The sequence below is a fragment of the Cyanistes caeruleus genome, chromosome Z, assembly GCF_971803275.1.
Source record: "Cyanistes caeruleus chromosome Z, bCyaCae1.hap1.1, whole genome shotgun sequence".
Lineage (NCBI taxonomy): Eukaryota > Metazoa > Chordata > Aves > Passeriformes > Paridae > Cyanistes > Cyanistes caeruleus.
Window position 1 is genome coordinate 2,827,095 of NC_141732.1, and position 23,225 is coordinate 2,850,319.

Below are 23,225 nucleotides of genomic sequence, written 5' to 3' on the forward strand. Positions count from 1 at the left end.
ATGCTATGCAAAGAAGCATATGTTTCCTCACTGTTTAATGATTAAGCTTTTCTATAACAAAGAGGACTAAGTAATATATTAGAATGTACAGCAGAATATCCTATGGTTTTCTTTGTAATTAGAGTTGAATGGCTTTCCTAATTTTTGATGGCAAACTCTTTATATTCAGAATTAACCTATGTACAAAAAAATATGTATGTGGTGAATACAGACAGAAAAAGAAGGTTAATGTTGAACTTTTCTCAACATTTCCTATCAGTTAAAGGCTGCATTACATTTTTGAATGGCTTCATCTCAGTAAAGTGTGGAAGTGTTTCTTCTTTATTACATTTTTCTCACCAAGGACACTCAGAAAAAAAAGTTTAAATCTCACATCGAAGGTTCTGTCTTCACAGAAGCTTCATGACTATCAACTATTTTTATCCCACCACTTCTGGATGCAACAGAAAAGAAAACAGGGTTTTTCCTTTTTCTGTCACCTTCTCCTGTAAGAAAAGGAAGAATTTTGTCCCACATCCACATCTGAGACTTCCCCAAGCTCTGAGCTCAGCTCACTGCCCTTTTAGCAGGCAGAAAGGAGTCCTCCTGAAAGGGATTTAGCACAGGTTTATCAGGCCACCCATTTTAATAGATGCTCTTCAATGTGTTTATTACATTTGCCTGCTCTGAATTGTTTAAATCCACTCTACCTGGAACTGAAAGCAGAACTTCACCAAAACAGCAAACCTCTACAGAGAAGGTTTCTCGGAGACTTTTTAAACACGACACACACATGGAGGAGGTATTACCCTCATTTTTATTTTGACATGATTTATCATGGAGCAGGATTTCCTTCTCCCCTCCAGCCTCCACAGAGCTGATACAAATTTTTTTCGCCACTGCCTTGTGGTGTGACAAGCAGGAGGATTAATGACAAAGAACAAAAGTCCTCTTGCTACTTAACTGATAACTCCATCACAGCAAACTGTGTGTAAATCAATAACTCTGCCCTGCAGTGCCAGGGAACAGCTTGTCTGTGGGGCTCTGACATGGTTGAAATTCTGCTATGGCACCCAAGGTGTATCATTATATTTCCTCCCAGCTGCCATGAACACATTTATCCAGTGTGGGACAGTGTGGACAAATATAATTACTGTGAGGAAACAGCCCCTCCTCTGCAACGATCAACACCTGCATATTATTTGCATCAATTTCTTTTTAGCATCCTACTGAAGTTAGATCAAAGGGAAACAATTATTTTCAGGCTTTTTTTTAAATTTTGGTTTTTTTGTCAATTACTTTCTCAGCCAGCTACAGGTCACACATTTCAAAATTCTTTCAGATCAAAATGGTAGAGTACTACGTGCACATCTTGCAGTTATCAATGTTTAAATTAGCAATCTGACAAAAGCTAGGGGTAAAAACTGTGATAAAATGTAGGTTTGCAGTCTTGCTTTGTATTGACTCTGTGCATACTTGTAATTATCTGAGCAGTCAATAAAATGAAACATTAGGTTTTTGTCAATCAATGGACTAAAATGCAATACCCATAGAATTCTTTTTCTGTCTAAGTTAATACACTTATTTCATTAATCCAAAATATCCCTCCTTAGCTCTAAGAATACTGTCTGTGTATATTGCTTTAAAAACAAAGACATCTGAATGTTTTTGTCTCCAAGTAATTTTTTTTCCCCTGCAATCTCTAACTGTATGGCAAAACATTAAAATAATGAAAAAACCCTGCTTGTTTTCAATGCCTTGCTGCATGGGAGCTGCAGGTAGGAATAATTTCTGTAGAGATAAAAACACTAACATGGTGTTACTGGCCCTGGGCTCTCTTTAACAAATGTAGTAGCACTAAATACCAACTAAGCCTGTCCCCTTCAGAGATAAATTTGAGCAGAAATTTAAAATGTGTAGATGGGCACAGAAAGCTGCTTGGAGCATGGAGATGGTGAGAAATAATCTTGTCAATCACTCTCATAATTTCCTACTTAACTGACACACATCTGCATTAACACAAGTTTTTATCCCAGGTCCCATTAATCTGTCCAGGGGGAATTAAGGACTGGAAGAAAAGGATGTTTTAAGGCAGGCTGCTGTCACTGACTGGTTTGCTGCCATATGAACATCAATCCCTCGCTCAGGGCGGTGTCTGGGATTACAAGTGCTGCTGATATTTGTCAAAACGTGTTTTCTCTCCTCACCTGTAGCTTCACTCTGCCTCTGCCCGAAAATAATGATGCTGTTGATCCGAGTGTTTTGCTGCCATTCAAACAGTGCTGGGCAGGCACAAGGCTGCTGGGGAAAGTGCTGCTCACACAGCAGTGCTTTGATGAAGTCTGCTCCCAAAAGGGCTATTACTGCAGCTGGAATGGGAGTCATGGCTAGGACCCCTTTCTTCCCAAACGTGTTTTTTATGACAGAAAACAGAAAAGGGCTTTCACAGCATTAATAGGATGGCAGAGTCCCTCCTCGTGACCCCTGCTGAAAGATGAGGTGCTTTAATGGGTGATCATTTTCCCTTTTATACCTTCCTATTCCGCTGACCCCTTTTTTGGTCCCCTGTACATATCAAGAACAAATGGTCAAAGACCAAAAACCCCACCCAAAACACCAAAATATGTCATTTGGGAGAATAAACTGCACTGATCTTCTTCATTAAAAAGCTGCATGACTGCCAGGTGAGGTGAAGAGAAGCCAGAAAAACAGCACTGATCACAGATGCCATTTAACAAATCTTCCTTTCATCTGTCTGAGTATTTACCTAAGCCTTCAGTGACCTAAGTGTGGTTGAGCAGGATGGGCTAAGAGTAAGGAAAGACAAAAATGCAAGATTAGAGTACAAAACTTCGCACTTTTATCTTGCTCCTTTAATAAATAAACTTCATGGTTTTATTTCTGTTAGGGGTTTCTTTTTCAGTCAGTTTTGCTGTCTGAGCAACAGTTTTAAAAGGTTTATGGTGTAATGATACACGTAAGCAGAAGATTAAGTCACTGTTCTACCAATATTAGTTCCTCAATGATTAAATGGTAAAACAACAACAACAACAAAAATGTTTAGGCATTTAATAACTACAGGTAGAAGCATCAAGTCAGGAGAATGGTAGATCTGGGTACATCAAGAACAAAAGGTCGAGTTTTTTGTGGAAGTCTGCTCCCATTTTGGCTATTATTGCAGTTGGAATGATGTTCCTAATAGGAGTCCTTTCTTTCCAAACAGGTTTTTATTCAGGAAATAGAAAAGACCTTTTGCAGAACTAATAAGATGTCAATATAGCTCTTGATGACCCATAAATATGCCAATTAATACAGTTAAATTGATTCTTAAGACTGAAAAAACGAATCATACATTCCACTTATGTTTTGAAAAGCGTGTATTTAAACAGACATATTTGAAAGAGAAAGGAACGTACTAATTCAGATTATTCTAAATTTAGGAGCTAAAATGTGGGTGTGTTTATCAAAACTGTGCCTCGTTCCACAAAGAATGCAGAAAAATTAACTGGCATCCTGGCTAAACAGGGATTTTCTCTGGCTGATCAACCACTGAATTCTCTTAATTGCATTGCCAGTAGCAGCATGTAAAATGGAAAACCTTAAGGAGTGAGAGGAAGAACCAGCTGCATTCTGAGTGCTGCAAAAATATATGTTTTATACCTTTGTCACAGCAGCTGGAAACAGAGGGTGGCAATCAACAGCTGGGGAAGGCAAATGTCATTTTCCAGGGGGGAAAAGTTGACGTGGCTCTAAAGTTTAAAAACCACACAGAAACCCCATTTCCTTCAAGTTGTCAGCAGTCACCTGTGCATGTGCCTACGTTGCTAATGGACTGCTGACCCTCTGCCAAGGCAGCTTGCCATGGTCACAGCAAGAATCACCAGATAAAGATCCCAGGTTTATTGCAAATTTCGGTGGAGAAGATGCACAAGCCCACCCTGCGCTGCAACAGCCTTAATTTTTGTGAGAAGGTGAGGAAATCTGGATGGATTTACGTAACAGAAAGCAGGGAGGGGGAATGAAAATTGAGCATTAGGTGATCAGGATGCTGGAAATATCCTCAGTGATAAGGACTCTGCAAATAAAATCAGCAGGGATTTACAGCCTTCCAGCTAAAATTGCAGTTTCTCATCAGGCATGCAGTGCATGGCTCCAGGAGCCAGGAGGTTCTCAGGTCAATCTCCTTCAGCCACCTGGTCTGTTCCATTGTAGGAACACCTTTAAAAATAAAAAACACACAAAAGAATAAAACAGTAACACAAACCAAAGACAGATCTGAAGAATGAAAAGTCACCACCCCCAGCAACCACTTGAAAAAAGCAAAAACACCCCTGAAAAACCACAACAGGCAAACAAACACAAAACCCCAAACAAATAAACAAACAAACAAAACACACAAAAAACCCAACAAAACAAAACAAATCAAGCCCACCCACAAAGCAACGTGGATATATCCATATTGGCTGAAATTCAAGAAAAGAATCAACTTGTAATATGCAGAAAAAATGACAGAAAATTCAAAAAGAATGGACTAGCTCCAAAGCTGGGGCAAGTAGAAATATCTGTCTGAGGATGGCCATCCTCTAAGCAATGAATTTTTAGCACTTGGATATCTGGCCTGTACATATTATAGATCTATATATAATGTATTTATTACATATGTATCATCTATTGTAATAATAATAATAGATATTGTACATGCTATCATATGTAATATATATCTTATAATCTTAGCTATATCATATATATTAACCATCTACTACTAAACCCCTCAGTTTTATTTCAGTATTTTTAAACAAGCCAATTTTGTTATCATATTTAAAATCTCAGTGCTGTGAGTTGTGATTGTTTCCTTTGAAGTCCTTGGCACCTGCTGATTTCAAAATTGAAGATGCTAAAAAGGGAATGGAAGTGTCAACCACATTAAAATTACTTTAAGCAAAAATGGAAAATGTTATTTTAGGGAAAGCTTTGCTCTCATAAAATGAGACACGCACAGTTTTAAAGGATCATGTGCATCCTGAAAGATAACTACTGTATCTGGATTAACTTTGTAACCAACCAGGATTTCTGAAGTTTAGAAATTATTAGTTTTAGGTATCACTTATGAGCCTGGAAAAATGAGAAAAAAATATGAAATACAGATGTAAATAATTTATGTAGGTACTTCAGTTCAGGTTTCTGGAAACTCTTTATTCCATCAGGATGCTCAGAGTTTACAGCAAGCAAAGTCAGTGCACAACAGAATTTGGAATGATCACAGCTTGGAGAGAAGAAAGTAAAGAATTTATTTGAGCTCCTGATAGGAATAGGCCAAATGTACTGAGATAAAATAAGTAAATAAATTAAAGTTAATGAACAATCCATTAGTAGGTACAATTCTTTACATTTCCATATTTGAGAGGTTCGATGTTATAAAACTAAAAATGTATGAGTCAGTAAGTAAAATAAATAAAACAGCAATTATGCTGAAATGACACCTATAATATAAATAATATCAAATTCCAATAACTCATCTATAGGGAGAAAATAACCACTTTCCTAGCTGCAGGGGGAGTTTGTTAAACTTCACAGTATCTTCAAAATTTTTGTTTGGACAATTTTTTTTCTATCCTAATATGACCATATAAGAAAATATCAATGAAGGTCTGTAATGAAAATGCAAGTAATTCTTATAAATAATTAACAAGAATAATTATAAATCATGGCTTAAATTATCAGCCTTCCAAGAATTACCCCACCAAAACATGACAGCTGGAGTTGGTCAAAGAAACTTCAGGAGAACTTTATCCCATCAAAGCTCCCTGCTCTGAAAACTTGAAGTGTACTTCAGGTTCTTAGGTGACTTCAGGATAATTTTAGTTTAGACTACAATTGAGAAGTGAAATTGAGGCAATATGAAATCCTTTCCACAGAAATATGTTAATATTGCCTCTCCTTTTTGAGACTCCCCTTTTGAAATAAGTTCCACTTTGATATTTTTTAATGCCTTGTAGATCAAAAAGGAAACTTAAATTAGAAATAAGATGGTTTGCACTGAATGCTTCTGAAGAAAAAAAAAAAACATTTCCTTTGGAAAATTAAGGAAGGTATTGGATGACAAATGGGTTTAGACTAGAAGAAAGGATTTGGCATGCACAAATTCTTCCATGAATTTAATTCCTATGCCCTCATAGAAATCACCCATCCATGAAGGGAAGGTTCCCCATCCCAAGGGGAAGTTTAGGGGACAACCATGCAGCAGCTCTACCTCCTATCACTGCAGAGATTACTGGGTTTCTTTGCTCAATTTTCATAAATCCACTGAAGCATTAGGCAGCTAAAGCCACTTCAGTGCTACATTAAATTAGCTCTGCATTACAGTGGAACTCTTATGGCTGTTCCTGTGACACTGAAATTAATTTCAAATTAATTGAAATTAATTTCAAACTAATTAGGTCATTGATACTGGTGCAGCCACACTGGAGTGATCTGAGGAGACACTCAAAAATAAATATTTTCCATTGAATGTTGAGTAGTGAGTGCATTGTGTTTCCAAGCTATTTTTCCATTTCTGTAGATTTTTGTTAATCTACATCACTCAGACACATGAATATTTGAAGCTGAACAAGAGCCTTTTTACAAATCCTTAACTATGGTTTGACCTGCCCTGTTTCTTTTATTTGTCTTCCAAGAGTTATTTCAAATTATCTTTCCACTGTTTTGTGGATCTCCTCCTACAACAGCTGTCCTGTTTAAATTTATGAAGTGCAGGCACTACCTCAGGAAAACAAAATCTGGTTTCTCTGATGTGCCATGCAGGCAAACATCCCCACATCAAGATGCCACCCTGGAGCAGCAGCTGAAGAGAAAAGCAGTGGGATGAGTGTTTTAGAATGGTTATTCTACCTCTGTTGTACATAATTCCCTAAATGCTGCATTTCTGACCTGAATAACACACACAATTATGCTTCTTTTGTCTCCTCTGCCTGCATTGATATCAAATTTTATTCCAAAGCGGGCATATCCTTGAGGTTCATATATACAAGTAAAGAGTCTCTGTGAATTATATGAGAAATGTCTCCTTTGAAATGTCAATGTGTCTTTCAAACTCGGCAGGAATTGTTTTCTGGAGATTCCCTGGATGAGCTGGGGCCCACTTTAGATGAGAAAGCTGTGCCACGTGAAAATGATATTGTCCTGTCCCAGGTGTAGCCTCGCTCCACTCACAATTCAAAATTAAATCTGAATTGTTAAGAAGATAAGGACCTAACACAATGATGCTGTTTCTTCCTTTTATGTGTATCTTTCAAAGGCCAAACAAACAAAAAAAAAAAAACCCTTTCAATTCCTTGCTCTAAGTATCTCCAGTCTTGGCAATTGAGAGCATGATAAGTTTCATGAAGTAAAAGTTTAGGGTACTTTTAATCTATTAAAATATGTTGGTGTGAATGCTGCATGTCTACAATGTAAATAACCTTTATTTTTAAATGCTTACATAAGAAGAAAAATATTAAGATTTTTCTCACCCAAATTTGAAAAGGATTATTTGAACCACACTTCAGTTTTTAAATTGCAAGTTGTTTTAAAATTACCTTTTTCATGGACATCTCTTAATTTAGTTAAAACACAAAGTGAAAAGATTTTGCTATAAACTCATAAGTATCATATTCAATTATCGTCATATTCAAATTAAGTAAGTAGAGGTCTGCATAAATTGCAGAAATAAAGTGAATAAGTAGTTTTCCACCTCATTTTCTTGATAGAGCAGTTCCAGCTCACAGCTGTGATTCAAAAGTCTGATTTGTGGTAAATTACCCAATCTTTTTTTTGTTTTTACATGTGGTTTCATGCAGGTGCAATTGCCAGACTGGAGAATTTTACACTTTGATGCCTCAAAATAGAAAATGCAGGAATTTACTTGAACTACTGTTGTACATAATAAGAAACAAATTCTTTTCTTTTTTTTTAGATCTCATTACATAATCCAGCAGTAGGCCAAATTTTTCCCCATTTTCTTGTCACACTTTGACACCTTTTAAAATAAACCTGCAAACATATTTTTACCAAACTCCTGCTGCACAAATTCCTCAACAAACACAGCATAATTCTCAATATTCCAACCTGTTTCTTTTATTTATCATTAATTGGGCCATAAACATTAAAAGTGAGTAAAACTTTAAAGCTACAATATAATCCCTGTTCCAGCCTGCAATAATTTGATATTCAGAATTCATTTTTTTTAAATCTTGACCTTTTGAAATTATCATTATCACTATCATTATCACTATCATTGAAGTATTATTGTTGTTATTATTGTTATTATAATTCCACTATTCAAAGATATACCTCCCTTTAAAGAGAATTATTCTGGATCTACATTTTGATGGGTTCCTTGTTTCTAGACTCAGCCTTTTCATCTCTCTCTGTGCCTCTATTCTCAGCCACAAAAGGACAAATATTACCTTGTTTATTTTTAATGGAGGGAGAAAACTCTAAGATTTTCCAGGCAGTATGACTGGAACATGTATTTAAGATGTCTCCTGGTGGCTACAGTCATGATACAACACTAATAGTGAAAAAAAAAAAGCACTTCAGACAGTTCCACTTCCAAGACTTGAAAGTTGTTGGATGTCTCACAACATGAATTTGCTTTCAAAAGACTTACTCTGAAGCTTTAAGCTGTATCCTCCTGTGGTGAAGAGATTAAACATCGCCTTCAAAGGCAAACAGGAGTCTTTGCTTAAATAAAACAAAGTGTAAATGAAAAGCATTTTGCAAGGCTAAAAAAAAAAAAAATATAAAAATTAAAAATATTTTTAAACAACTCCTTTTGATGTTGTTTGTTGTCTTCCTCAGATAAGAGGAAATTGGTGTCTGTTGTAAACCTGGTTCCTTGGCTGGGTGTAGCACAGCCCATTACATTTCTGGGTTAGAATATGCCTCTTTTTTCCTTTGTTTTAGAAGTGGGTGGGACAGCAGTAAAATAAAACAATTTCCTTATTTTTAGTGTAGGGTTGTACCAGTGTAACGTTAGGCTTCTGTAAATGTTCCTTTAGTAGGTACTCTTTCACTGATTCTCTTTATAAAAATTAAGGCAGTTTAATGATTGCTACATATTTGTCACTCTTTCTTCAAGACAGAGATGGAGAATTCTTTGCATAGAAATTCCTAAAATGCTTGGGGACCAAAAGCACCAAGCAGCACAAATATATATCACTTTTATGCTGCCTATTACTATTTTCACACAGCCTGTCAATATCCACTCATTTTCAACCAGACCTTTAGGGAAGAGGACTTCTTAATTTGCCTTAACTACTCACTATGTGCCTCAGTTATTCAGCAGCAGAAACTATTGGCTGTGATTATTTCATTTTTCTACCATTTACAACAATAGTCCACAGACAGTAGCTAGCATGCAGCCAATAAAAATAAATAAATAAAATTATAAATTAAATTATAAATAAAATCAGGGTTTCCAGGGGAAGTTCAGTGGTCGGAACCTCTGTGTGGTTTTACAAACTATGCTCTAAAACTGTAAAGATAATTCTACTGCAGAAGATCACTGCTAAAAACAAAATGAGCAGGAATGATGGGTGAAAGCAAGAGATCAAATATCTCTGATTGACTGATTTTATTTTTTTTTAATTCTTTTTTTTCAAATTCCCAAATGATACCATAGAAAACACAGAAATTTATTTGGACTTATTATGTGGAACCTTTGCTACTTCTGATCTCCTCAAGCAGTCAATATCATCAAACATTTTATTCACCCACTTTTAAAAATATTTTCATATGTCTCTAAAAAAAAACACCCTCAATCAACCAAAGAAAACCCAGCCAAAAACAAAGCAACCAAAAATAATCCTAAAAAATAATCCAAAACAATTAAGCAAACTAAAAAACCTACAACAAATGCTTTAGCTGTGAAACTTGTATTTTGGATTTACTGAACCAAAGCTATATATTATCTATAAGATATACATTCCTAATATTTTCCAGCTACAAGAATCAGAAAATAAACCTTTTCTCATTTAACTATGATTGTTAAATTAGTCTGCATTTTTTCAAGTTTTATTTTACCATTACATATACCAAATATAAGTAATTAAATTTTGAGCCATATTTGACTCAGAATCTCTCATTTCCCAAAAAAATGTGAGTTATTTGGTACATTTAAATAAGCATTTATATAGAAACGCATTTTGGGGGGAAAATTCCCACTTCATTTCCAGAAGAGGGCTGTGATATCCCTTATCACATCTCAGATTTCTACTATTTAGCTATAAAAATGTTTTTGATATCAGGCCGCAGGTGGAACTACAACATCTGATGGCAGCACTCAGCCAACAATACTGCTAATGCAAATACAAAATAAATGCTACTCTGTGTCCTTTAATCATCTTCCTCATGCACTGAGCTATTATTGAACTGATGGAAGTGAATGGGCAGAATGCATTTTAGACAAGGATAAACACGTTCATGGAAGGCACGTTCATCATTTTTAAAAATGGCCCAGATGAAATATTCTTCTTCAGGAAGCCCTTAAACAATGTGTGATGGACAAAGATCAGAATGTCTTTTCTCCCATTTCATTATTTTCTCTCTCTCAGGTGGAAATAGCCTCTGATGAAAATATGCCCTGAAGGCAAACCTTGCATTTCATCAACCAGATATTTCCTCTTATTCTCAAGTTTTTTGGATTTTTTTCCTCTCATATTTTATCCACTAGACTGGGAGAGGGAGACAAGAGGGGAAATGAGGGTTGAGCACTACATCCCACTTCTCTAAGTTCAGGGAAAACATAAGTATGGAGAAAATTGCTTCTTATATGTGTGTCATTTGATTACACCTTTGCAAAAAGCTGTCTGTACATATAATTATAGAGACAATAAGAGGAGCAAGCAGAAGGCTATTTCACTCCTCTCAGCACATTTTTGAGTTTGCTTTTTTTAAAAAAACCAAAACCAAAACCAAAAAAAACTCCTCTAGATCCAGGCTTTTTTCTTTTTGTTTACTTAGGATGTCACTGCAATGGATTGCCATGCCCTACATCCTTTTAATTCCACCCTTAAAGCAGGAACAAGAGATGTATTTTCAGGAAGTCTTGGCAGTGGCATTCATAAGCCACTTAGCAAAAGGAAAAAAAGGAGTGATGTGGCATACTCCTCCAGAAAAATTTTCAGTATTTAGTGCATAGCATCTTTATTTCTGCCAAATCTGGAATTATGCTACACTAAAGAAAATAAATGGAAAACACAGGCATTGCCAAAGAAGAACGCAAACTTCATTACTACGTCTTGAAAACACTGAAGCATTGAAAAAAACAAGAAAGAAAATTAACACTAATTGAAATAATATGCCATTCATAATTCTTTTGGATATATAAATATTCTTTTTATTTTAGTTGAGTTGGAAGAATCTCATAATCCAAAATCTGTGAAAAAATAACAAATTCACCCAAGTCATTGAAGAAATTTTCAAATTTCAAATTAGATACTTTTTCATTGGTTGGCCTTGGATTTAGGGGTAGAATTTTTCCAGTACAGGGTAAACTGAAAATTTAACTGTAAATCTAATATTTAATGACTCTAATTTTGTTATTTTGTGCCATTCCATACCATTGTAACCTAGTGGTCCTAAAATTGCTTCCAAAATCTATGTATTGATTTCCTCAAGTAGTAGAATTTTTACTTCTTGCTCAGGTGTTCTCAAATTCAAACTGGTCTGCATCAAACAAAATATTAGCACAGATTATGTAACTTTATAATTTTTAACTTCCAAATTTCGTTCTTTTAACACACAGTAAAATAGAAGATTTTCAATCTTCATTTTTTCTGTTTATTTAGGTTTAATTTAAAGTAGCACAGGAGTAACCAATTTACCATTCTGTGACTTTTAATATGTTCTGCAATATCTTAGCCATTCCTTGACAGACTAATTAAATATCTCCATTTTGTAAAGTCCATTCTCACTCTGCGAATATTTTTATTGCATTCTCTACAAGTTCCTCAAAACAAACAGTACATATTTATAGAGGTTGAATATTTACAATTATTATTGACATATTTTACTTGACTAAACATGCTGGTATTTATAATTTTACACAAAATTTGTGATTATTTCTTTATCTGATTTTGTGGTTTCTCTTTAATTAACTAGAGACCTTTGCCCTGCTTTCAATGCAAAGTTGTTAACAAATATTCTCATTACTTACAGACCTTTACTTGAGGCAAACTGCACAACTGAACAGCCCACTTTGTAATTATTTTGTACATTTGTAATTATTTTGTAATTATTTTCTACAGGAAAGTTTGTATTTACTTTGCATCTTTGTGGTAATGGGTTTAGAATCCTGAAACACGAGTGGCTTGCATGCTGTATTGCCAATTATTATTATTATTGTAATTTATAAGCCAAATAAATTGCTAATATCTTGGGTCATCTTAGGGGTGTATTTCAACATGTGCAACTGTTTTTTTTTACTTATGCTCTTGCATTGGTTTAGAGCTTCACAGTTGCTGTGTTTTCTTTTTTTAATAATTAAGTATATATTTTGAACAATGTCTTTTTCTTCACCTGACTTTTAAAGGAAATTTGAAAAATATTTCAAGACTTGTCTTTGTTATGACTTACATGTGTCACAAGGCGATTTTACCTTTTGAGATACAACCTCACTGGTAATAATTTAACATTCTATTGTTTCTTCTTACATAATGACAATATTTCTGTATATCTGTTCTTTCACATATTATGTCAAAACCATATGCCAATCTAATTTCTCTTGCCTGCCAGAAATAATGTGCTTGAAAAAGATAAAAAATCAGAACTAGTGTCCAAGTTTATTCTAATCAAGTTAATGGCAGTTTATAAAATACAATAATGACAGATTCATGTACTAGAGGGATACTGTAAATAACCTTAGAAAGTTATTTTACTAATTAAAACATTCATCTCTCAAAACAGAGAGGATTAAAAATATCATTCACAGAGGACATCCTTTTAGGAGTCAAGGACCAGGCCTCAGTAAATCTTTGAAACCTGAAATCATGTGTGTAAACTTTCATGTAAATACATTCAAGTTTTGTGGATAAAAATACTTAGATCTTTAACTACAGCTGCAAATTCCTTCTAATTACCTGATATTTGGCATACAAAAATAAAAGTTGGGCAGTAAAAATATACTTAATATGTGCCTCAAATTCACGTGAGAATTTCACAAAATATTAGAGAAGATCTTCCCGTCAGCTTGTTTGTTTATTTACTTACTATAATTCCTAATAAAATGACAATAAATACAGTTCTTAATCACAATGTGATGGGAATTTGAAATCAGAGGCACCACTTGTCTCTGCTTTTGGTATGTCACATTTAGACAATCAGCCTTTCATATTTTACCTTTCCTCAGGAAGAACTCTGTCCAATCTCTGGTTAGAGTTTTAGGAGTTTAATGGTAAGAGACTACATGGGTTAAATGTGGATATAGACCAAGTGAAAATGTGGCATTTTTTTGTTGACATTTAGCCAGGCTGGGTGGTTTTATCTACTTATTTCAGTTATCTGGTTTAGAATATGTTTGTTGAAGACAATAAAACTGAACTCCCAGAATCTAGCTTCCCCTTTTGTTATAAAGTGTTCAGAGTTTATTCACCAGATTTATGCCTAAAATCAGCAAAACATGAAAACTGAATGTATTATTCTAATTTTTTTATGTTCTTGGGCAATGGGTTTAGCATTACTTTGTAAGATTTTGTTCTGATTCTTATTCTGCCCTGACAGTTCACACACCTGTGATGTTTATTTGATTCCTTGGCTGTACCAGTGTTGTCCTGCAATAGAGACAATGAAGACAAACACTTCTCACTCGATATTATTGCTTATTCTCCTCCATTAATATTTTACACAACCAGGATTTGAATAGTGAGACACAAATCCATCCAGGCCTTGCCAAGAGCTGTTTTTTAGCTTTTCCTCCACTCTCAATTTTCTGCTAGGTGCATGTGACTGGGATATAGCCAGAGCATGTTTCATGTTGCAAATAGCAGGTGTGATTTAGGAACGAAGACCCCATTATTCTCTTATCAGTGATGGGCTCTACAGTCACATAAATCTCCCCACAAAAGCAACAGAAGACATAATGGGAATATGGCTGTCCTAACTATTATGCCACTAAAATATAGAAGGAGAGGATGTCTAGTGAGGAGGTGCTTTCTTTTGTGGAGATATCATTAATCAAATCCATCTTTTACAGGTTAAAAAGAAAAAACAAACAAAAAACCCAAAAAAACTCACACCATCAAAATCATTTTCCTAGTTCAGTAGGACTAGAATTGTAATGATAAAATTACCTTAGAGCTCTCTCTTCTGGAAGTTGCACCATGGAAATAAATTACACAGATGTTGAAAAAATCTGTCTGGGTGGGATTTTTGGTGAGCAAGTCCAAGTGAACTGGCTCTATCAAAGGGTGCAGCAAACTTTTCAGTTTGAGGAATGGGAATAACTTTATTATCTATCACAAAAAATTGACCAGAAAGATATTTGTCACTTCTTTCATGCACCAAGAGCTGCAATGGTGCCTTTTTTTTTATTACTAGGATGTAAAAATTGTTTACTAGTATGTGCCTTCATTTTCTCAAAGTTCAGCTGTCTCCTGCCATGGGATAAAAATAACTGTGCAGGACTCTTTCATCCTTTTCCCTTTTGTCTTTTCTTTACATTATAAAAAATTAATTCAGCAACAGAATTTACCTGCCTCTCCTTTCAGTGCTCCTCTGACACATCAACAGCAGAGATTTCACGTGCACAGCCTGGTAATTTCCAGCTTTTGGCTGAAAATTGTGGAAATAAGACAGCTCTATACCCCGCTGCTGATTTATACAGCAAACACTACACATTCCCTCAACACAGATTAAAGGGTGTGCAAGCCCCTTTGATGGGCAAGTTCAAAAGAAAAATAGGCTTAGTATATCTTCTTCACCTGATAGACTGGTACACTTACTCAGGCTAAATGGTTTAAATGTGCTGATTTGTCAGAAGCTTTAAAGTTGAAAAGAAGCCGTGTTCAGCCACATTATAGGGGAATAAACAAGGTTTATATACAGTATATTCCAACATGTTAGGCAGTTGTGAACTCATGAATCATCTCTGGTGCTACACAAGTAATTAGCAGCCAGCAGGAGAGAGGTTTTTGCAAATCAGGAAGGTCCTTGTGTCATTTCTCAAGCAAACACACAAGTAGAACTTATAAATCTTTTAGATCTATTTAGATAACATTGAACTGTGCATAAACCAGAGGTTTGCCTGTTTATTAGCTTCACCTGCTTTCAGCACTCCTTGAGGTGAATGTCCTAAGCAAACACTTTAAAAGCTTATTTGATTTATTTTGTTGTTATTAAATGTGATGTTACACCATTTATTTAAGCAGCAGTTAAATGGATATCGAAGACATCTGCAAGTTTTCACAAGATGCTTCTAAGTCTGTCACCACCTCTACTAGTTTACAAATTACTGTCATTTTCAGTACTCCCAGATTATGGTCAATTTGACATTTCTTATCCAGTTGATCATAAATCCTGTTTCCCAAGCACAGTCCTTATGACTCCATCAAAATGCAGGCATGTCAAATGGATAGTTACTGATAATAAAGAACAGAGAATCACAGAATTATTTAGGTTGGAAGGAGCCTAAAAGATCACCTAAAGGTTCCCTTTTGGCAGAGACAACACCTTTCCCAAGTGAACAGGACACACATTGTGGCACACAATCCTATCACAGAGGATGCCATGTGTTCTATTTTTAACATTTGAATTAATCTTGTGCCACTGCTCTGATTTATTTCAAAGAAACACAAAAGAATTAATAGCAGGACAGGTGAGATCAATAAGAAACCACTGAAGACTTTAAAAGTACATGATCTATAATTAAATAATGTTGAGCTGGATATTTTCAAAATATTGCTCCTTCATGGCTCTCAAGTTTTAATTTTAAGCCTTTTTGAGGAAAGCAGTCAGAAATACAATAGAATAGGTAAAATCTTGCAATTTTACCTAAATTCTTTACCAAACAAATCTATTTAGCACCTTAAATAAATTACTAAGGCACTTCCCTGTTGTCCCAGTTAATGTATTTAGTCAAGTGGTGGACAGAGAGGAGAATGAGCTGAGTATTTCCTTGGAACTCCTTTTGATGACAAATAAAACTTGGAGAAAGATATAATTGCCTGTAGCTTGGCTTTAGGAATGGAGTTTCCCAGTCTCATTTGCATGGGAACTTCCTGTCATCCACAGCTCCTTCTGTGACCCACAGTTCTTTCATCCCACTTAAACTCTGACTCAAGCTAAAACACCTGAGACACAAAAAGAGGCTCACAGGGTAGTGCAGGAATGCCTAAAATACTTTGGGTTCCTCAGGTTCTTCCTGTTTCCCTCAAAAATTTCAGCTCCTGGGTTGGGTGCATTTCCCAGGTGAGCTGGGGAGAGCAGTTGACCTTCATGCTTGGAACCATGGCTAGAAAAATTATATATTTAGATCATGATTGTACACCCTGTCAGAACAAACTGACCCAAAGGCCACAGGTGTGCCCAGGAAGTCAGAAAACAATTTGTGTAAGACTTTAACGGGAGGATAAACTTTGCTTTCGGAAGGAAATTGTTGAATAAATCCCACATAACTGATATTTGTATAAGCCATGGTCCTAATTAATGAGGACTTTGCTGTGGAACTTCGGCTCAGCTGGAATGAGATGCTTTTTTCATGGAAATCAAAAGCAAGCTTAATGATTCAGCCCTGAAAAATAAAGTGTGGGGGTTTGCCAGCAGGACAGCAGGATATGCAATGATACAGAGCTCTGGAAAAATAAACCCACTGTAACCCTGTTCTCAGTAAGGATCAATAATTTTGTATTTGCTTTATATGGGCTGTGGAAATCCTTCTTGCACAAAGCACTGGACTTATTGACTCCATTCTATTAGTGGCCACTTATTCATTATGAGGCAATTCATTGTGCCGTGGAAATAAGTCATCAAAAAAGTTTAAGCACAAAAATTATTTTTTTTTTCATCTTTTTCTTTTCCATAGCTTTGGAAATGGAAGAGTTTGCACCAGAAGTACTTTTGATACAGATCTTGTGACACTTCTGTACATAATGCCTGCAGATAAATATCAATATTCAGTGAAATCAGGGAAGAAACATGCAATAAAATAATTTTTTTTTTAAAAAAAAAAGCCTTAAAAAATAACAGTTTAATTGGGGGATGAGGATTATGTGTACATGCAAAGGTAAATAAAGGTTAAGATATGGAATTCTATTAAAAACTTTCAAGACACTCTAAGCCTTTTGAGAATTAACAGCTGTGAAATACAAGATACAAATCCATATAATCCACATATCAGCACATTACAGCAACATTATTTTAAAAAAGGGAATAAGCAAGACTCAGGAGCCTGTTTAAAATTACAAAGCATCAACCTGAACATAAGGCTGGTCTAAATATGCTTTCCTTTCCTCCACCACACAGCATAGAGTGAAGTAATGAAATGAGATATATGGTACTGAACATAAAAGCTGAGACATGACTTCCTTCCAAATGTAATTTATCACACAACCACAGTAAGTACAAATCTATGTATCATGAGAGATAAATAAAAGAACAGCACCAGCAAAATGAGTCTTAGATCCCAATTTATTTCTGGCTTGCAGTTAAAGTTTATGAAATAGAGTTCCAGGCTTTCTTGGGTAAATTGTGGAGAAATGTTATTAAGCCACTGAAATCGTTCGAGGGTTGGGGAATAGACTGAAATCCACACAGGGGATCCCATTTGTATTCAAAGTTTGAGCATTCAAACACCCAGGTACCTCATCTTCCCAGAATTATTTCCCTGTTTTCCTCCTCTGAAATGGTCTCAAAGGTATTTGCTACAACCACTGCAGCTTCCAAACCCATGAGATGATTTACTGGGTTCTACACAATTTCTGATGTGTGAGGGAAGGCAGAGACACCAAAACTTTCACAGAGGGAAAGTTCTCCAAGAGATTTTGTTGTAGAGCAGAGAAAAAGTAAAATAAGCCCTTCACAAGAGAGGATAAAAGGGAATTTGGATGCAAAAAGCCCCTTTTGTGCACGAAAACTTCCTTGCCTTCCTGAAGTATTGACAGACTCTGGGTGAAGACCTAAATCTGCTCCTATTCAGAGGAAACTTCAGTAAGGAAGCTTTCCCAGAAGGGCATCCTGGAAATGCCTGAGTGCAACTTGAAGTGGCCTCCAGGTCCTCTCTGAGCTCCTGGAAACCACTCAGCAGTGGGAAATTTTCTGCACAGATCCTTCTTCCAGTGCCATCTACTGATGCAAAATGACCAGAGCATCTCCATTAGCCCAGTCCCTCAGGCAAGCAGGAAAAATGCAAAGCTGGAAATTAATTTCTCCTTTTGTTTTTTGTCTTTTCTTCCTCTTCATATATTCCTTTTTCTATCTGTTTTTGCCACTCTTGTATCACATAATCATTTTTAACATGTCATCATGCCCAAATTAAAAAGCAAATATGCATGAAGCTATGCCTTAACTCGAATGCAATCTGAAAAATTAAGATTTTTGTTGGTAATGAAACCTTATGGAAATGTTAAAATAAAACATTAAGGAAATTGTACAGGAAAACTGTTCTAGTGATTCTCAGACCACTGTAATTCTGCTACATTAAGATAAATATCCATCTAAATGTCACTTGTGAATGGTTTGAAATTAGTCCCATCCATCATTTCTTGTATACTTACAGCAATTTCAAGTGAGTATTTTCATAGCAAACACTTCTTTGTATCATAAAAAAAGCCCCACATTTCTAAGTATTACATGATATTTTAAAATAAAACTTGCTGCTGAGTTATGGGCTGCTTACAAAATTCTTTTTGCCATCTGCAATGAAACACTTTCCTTAAAACAACATTTTTTAAATAATATTTGTCTCCTTGTATTTTAATTTTTCCACTGATTGTTACCAGGTCATGAATATAAATTATAGCGAACCAAGAGTGAATTCACAGATTCATGTGTTTCATGCATTTTTTTCATGCAAAAGATAATATTAAGGTTAAATCTGATTGTTAAATAATGCTGGGATTTTTATTGCACTCAAACCACAAGAGAGAGAGCACAGGGCCTTCTGAGAATGCTGGTTTTTGGTTGAGGCACAGATTTGTGAAGGACAGAATATGTATGGTTTTTATCTTTCTTTAGCTAAAGAATCAGGCATTTGTTCACCACTGTGATCATACACAAGTCCCTCACACCATATTTACTTTACAGAGCAAAAATTAGCAGAGTGAAAATGACCCTGTGTGCAAGTATGCACAGAATTTCTTAAAAATTCATTTTCAGGAAACTTTAAAAGGAATTGTAGATTGTAAGACAATCTGTAGATCAAAAGATAAAACCCCTAGCATTTTATATCAAATTTATCAAAGCTAGTGTATTTACCTCAGATTTTTTTAATCACTTTTCCCCAAACTTTTGCCAGGGTGCATACACCCACCCTTGGAGAACAAACACTGCACATTCATTTTGAACATTGTTGAGAAATATTTTAAATGCATTTTTTAACAGCACTTAATTTTCCACATTGTAATTAACAGCAGATCACTCTCACCTCAGCCCAGACATCTTGGTGAAGGCACCTCTGCTTCATCTAGAGTCAAGACAAAAAATCAGCTTTAATAACCTGAGGTCTGAGTCAGAATGTATTTACCTGTACTGCCTGGTCACAAAGGATAATGAGATAACTGTGCAGTTAACTTCACAGGTAAAGATAGAGTAAAAAATAAGAGAGTTACGACAATGATAGATTCTGCCACTTAACTCTCTAATGGCTCTGCAGTAAAAACAATTTACTTTTCTATTAAGAGATATCCATGTTATATATTCTGTAAAGTAAATTGGGAGGGAAAAATTGAAGGGTCCCTCGGGAAATTGGATAATATATTAACCCTTATAATAACATAATTATACATAATTATTATATTACAATATATAAAAACATCTATAATAATATCTTACTTTATATTAAAACATAATATATAATAATATACATTATATATATAGCATAATACTGTATATATATTTTAATATAATATCATAATAAAATATACAATACTGATTCTATTATATATCATTCATATAATATAAAAATTTAAATTATTATATCATATATTATATGTTGTATGTAATAATATATAACATATACTATAGCAATAGATTAACATATAATATACAGTATAATAATTATATTAACAAATATTTTATTATAATTATTACATTGTTATATATATAATTATATATTGACAAATATATTATTAGATATTTAACAATTTGTTAAAATATCAATGTTAATATAATACACTACCCTTAAAAATAAAGATGCAAAAAGAGACCTTTACATGGCAGGTGACTATACCCAAACATGCTCAAAAACGTTTAGAAACTCTTGTACCTCTTTACTAGTTTTCCAAACAGCAGAAATGGGAAAGCTAAGCACAGATCTCACAACTCTTTGTCTTCCATCTATTTTCATACTTTTAGCAAAAAATCACAACTTTTTGTGCACAGATATTGGAATTTTCCAGTGGGATCAGGATGCAGCAAAGGGTTACCAGGAATGGCTGAAAGATAAAAAGACTTCAGAGATGGGTTGTAGTGAAGTCAGAAGAAGCTGCTTATAGAATTATGGGACCACTGATGGTTTGGGTTGGAAGGGACCCCAGAGCCCACCCATTCCCACCCCAGGCACGGCAGGGCCAGCTCCCAGTGTCCCAGGAGCTGCCAGCCCCAATGTCCAGCCTGGCCTTGGGCACTGCCAGGGATCCAGGGGCAGCCCCAGCTGCTCTGGGCACCCTGTGCCAGGGCCTGCCCACCCTGCCAGGGAACAATTGCTGCCCAAGATCCCAAGATCCAGCCCTGCCCTCTGCCACTGGCAGCCATTCCCTGGCTCCTGGCCCCGCAGCCCTTGGCAATTGTCTCTCTGCACCTTTCCTGCGGCTCCTTCGGGCCCTGCGAGGCCACAGGGAGCTGAGGCCAAAGCTTCTCCTGTCCGGGCTGAGCAATGGCAGCTGTGGCAGCCTTTCCTGGCAGCAGAGCTGCTCCGTCCCTCTGCTCATCCTGGAGCCTCCTCTGGGCCGGCTCCAGCAGCTCCAGCTGCTCCCTGTGCCGGGCCCGGGCTGGGGCAGCTCTGCAGGTGGGGTCTCAGCTGAGGGGCAGAGGGGCACAATCCCCCCTGCCCTGCTGCCCACGCTGGGGCCCAGCCCGGCACAGCCCTTGGGGCTCCCGGCTCTTACCAAATTCTGCCCCTTCTTGATGGGGCCTCACCTGATTTACTGGAGAATTCAGATGGAAAGTTCTGGAAAACAGACAAAATGAACAGATCTGCCTTGGGGCAACATGGTTTTGACCCAAATCTAGAATACAGGGTGGCTTTGTACCATCCCTCCGTGCTGTTTGCTCTGATGAACTGGGAGGATTTATTGGATGAGTCCATGGGACTATTATTGGTAACTCCATAAATTAGAGTCTATGTCCTGTTACTTCTGAGGGTGTTCTACACAGATAATTGTAAGCAATTATATATTTACAAGCAATTAAGCAATCTATAATGGTGTGTTTTAATTTGGACTAATTGATGCCCTTGCCTCACATATCCATAAAGATTTGTTATTAAGTCTAATATTATCTTATATATTATTTAGTACCACTACATTAATTTGAAAAAATGGAAATTGCAAAAAAAAACCACCAAAACCATTTGAAACAGAAGCTTTAAAAAGGTTTTCAAATAATTGTATAGGAATAAAACAATTTGTATAGGAAAATATTCTCTTTAAAGTTGGGAATATTCAGGTTTTTAAATTAAGCATTACAATTTCAGGAATACTCCTCTTCTTACAACTACTGTAATAAATAATCCTAACCTTCTTTAACCTGATAATTATGAAGATTTAGTGGTTTATCATTATTAAATCCTTATTACTTACCTCCCATATAATAATTTTATTTCCCAGAACAGATCTTCACCAGAAGTTATCTTTATATTCTCAAATTATTTCAAGCAGTACCACTACTGTCTTTAACTCTTTCCCTCACCTTCCATAAATATATTTTTTTTAACTTTTTTAGATATTTCATAACCTTTTCATGTTCTATTGAAAATGTCTCAGAGCTTTTTTTATTTAAATTTTAATCTTTAGGTACTAAAAATAATGTCAACCTTCACTTGTTTGATGCTGAAAAGGTGTGGAACATTAAATTGTGTTTTCCACTGTTTAAATCTGTCAGCTTTTATTTTAAGGGTGTTAACCAGCTTCCAGTCCTACCTAAACTCTTTGATGGGATTACCTAAATGAATGTTATTGCCTAAATGTCTTTCCAGGGTATTTTAATATCTGCACTTTTGTTGGGTTATAGGTTACAGAAGGGGAAACTGCTTTATATTTTTCTTTACATGTATCCATTCTCACCCTTTTTTTATCCCTGTGAACCTTTCCACTTTAATTTTGCTGAAATTTAGGGTTCACGAAAAAAAAAAACAAAAACAAGAATATCTTCTCCTTTCACTGAACATTACATTCCAGGTTATAAATGCAGCAGATTATCATGGCTGCAATGGTGAATTAAAAAATAAAGGCAAAGGCTAAAAGAACTTGGAGATTGTTAACAGACTACTTGAAAAGACAAAGAAACAATGAAAAAGGAACCATTTGAAGTATCTTGTTAACTTTTGATTTTTTTTGTCCTGCAAGAAAATTTAGGGTTCAATTAAAACATCTTAGTTAAGATGGCTTCCAATCCATTCTGTTTCAAGAAAAATAACCTTTTCTCACAGGGGACAATGAAGAAAAAGCTCGAGTTTACTTTTTATTTAAGAAATATTTTCTTGTTACCACTTCAAGACAAAGAAAGGAAACTTCATATTCTCTCTCATTAAAGCAGCTTCATTATTGCCTGGTGCAGAACAGCCATGGCTGCCTGAAATAAGCAAGCAGGTTCTTGGCTAGGGAAAAATAGATAAGAAAGCACTGAAAACAGCTTTCCTCTCAAGTTACAGCTGGTTTAATGTTTCAAAATTTCTCCATGTAAAGCAAAACATGTAGGCTTGAATTGATTTCGTATGCTCAAAGCTGGGGTTAAAAGTAAGCCACTAGAAAAGTTTGGATCTGGGAGCCTCTATTCCAATGAATAATGTCCCTAGTGCTAGCAAATAACAATATTTTAAGCAGAAAGCTGCAATATTT

At 35.6% G+C, this 23,225-nt stretch overlaps 1 long non-coding RNA gene across 2 annotated transcripts; it reads right to left on the reverse strand.

Moving 5' to 3' along the window:
• Window positions 1-1,245: 1,245 nt before the first annotated feature.
• LOC147647984 (uncharacterized) lies at window positions 1,246-21,266 on the reverse strand. Of its 2 annotated transcripts, none has more exons than XR_015280615.1 (3): window positions 20,969-21,266; window positions 19,595-19,633; window positions 1,246-4,197 (listed from the first exon to the last, which is right to left on the reverse strand). It is a non-coding gene; the product is annotated as an uncharacterized LOC147647984 (long non-coding RNA). The 2 variants fall into 2 exon arrangements; XR_015280616.1 differs by lacking the exon at window positions 1,246-4,197 and adding an exon at window positions 17,157-18,294 and having other exon boundaries at window positions 20,969-21,255.
• Window positions 21,267-23,225: the final 1,959 nt, after the last annotated feature.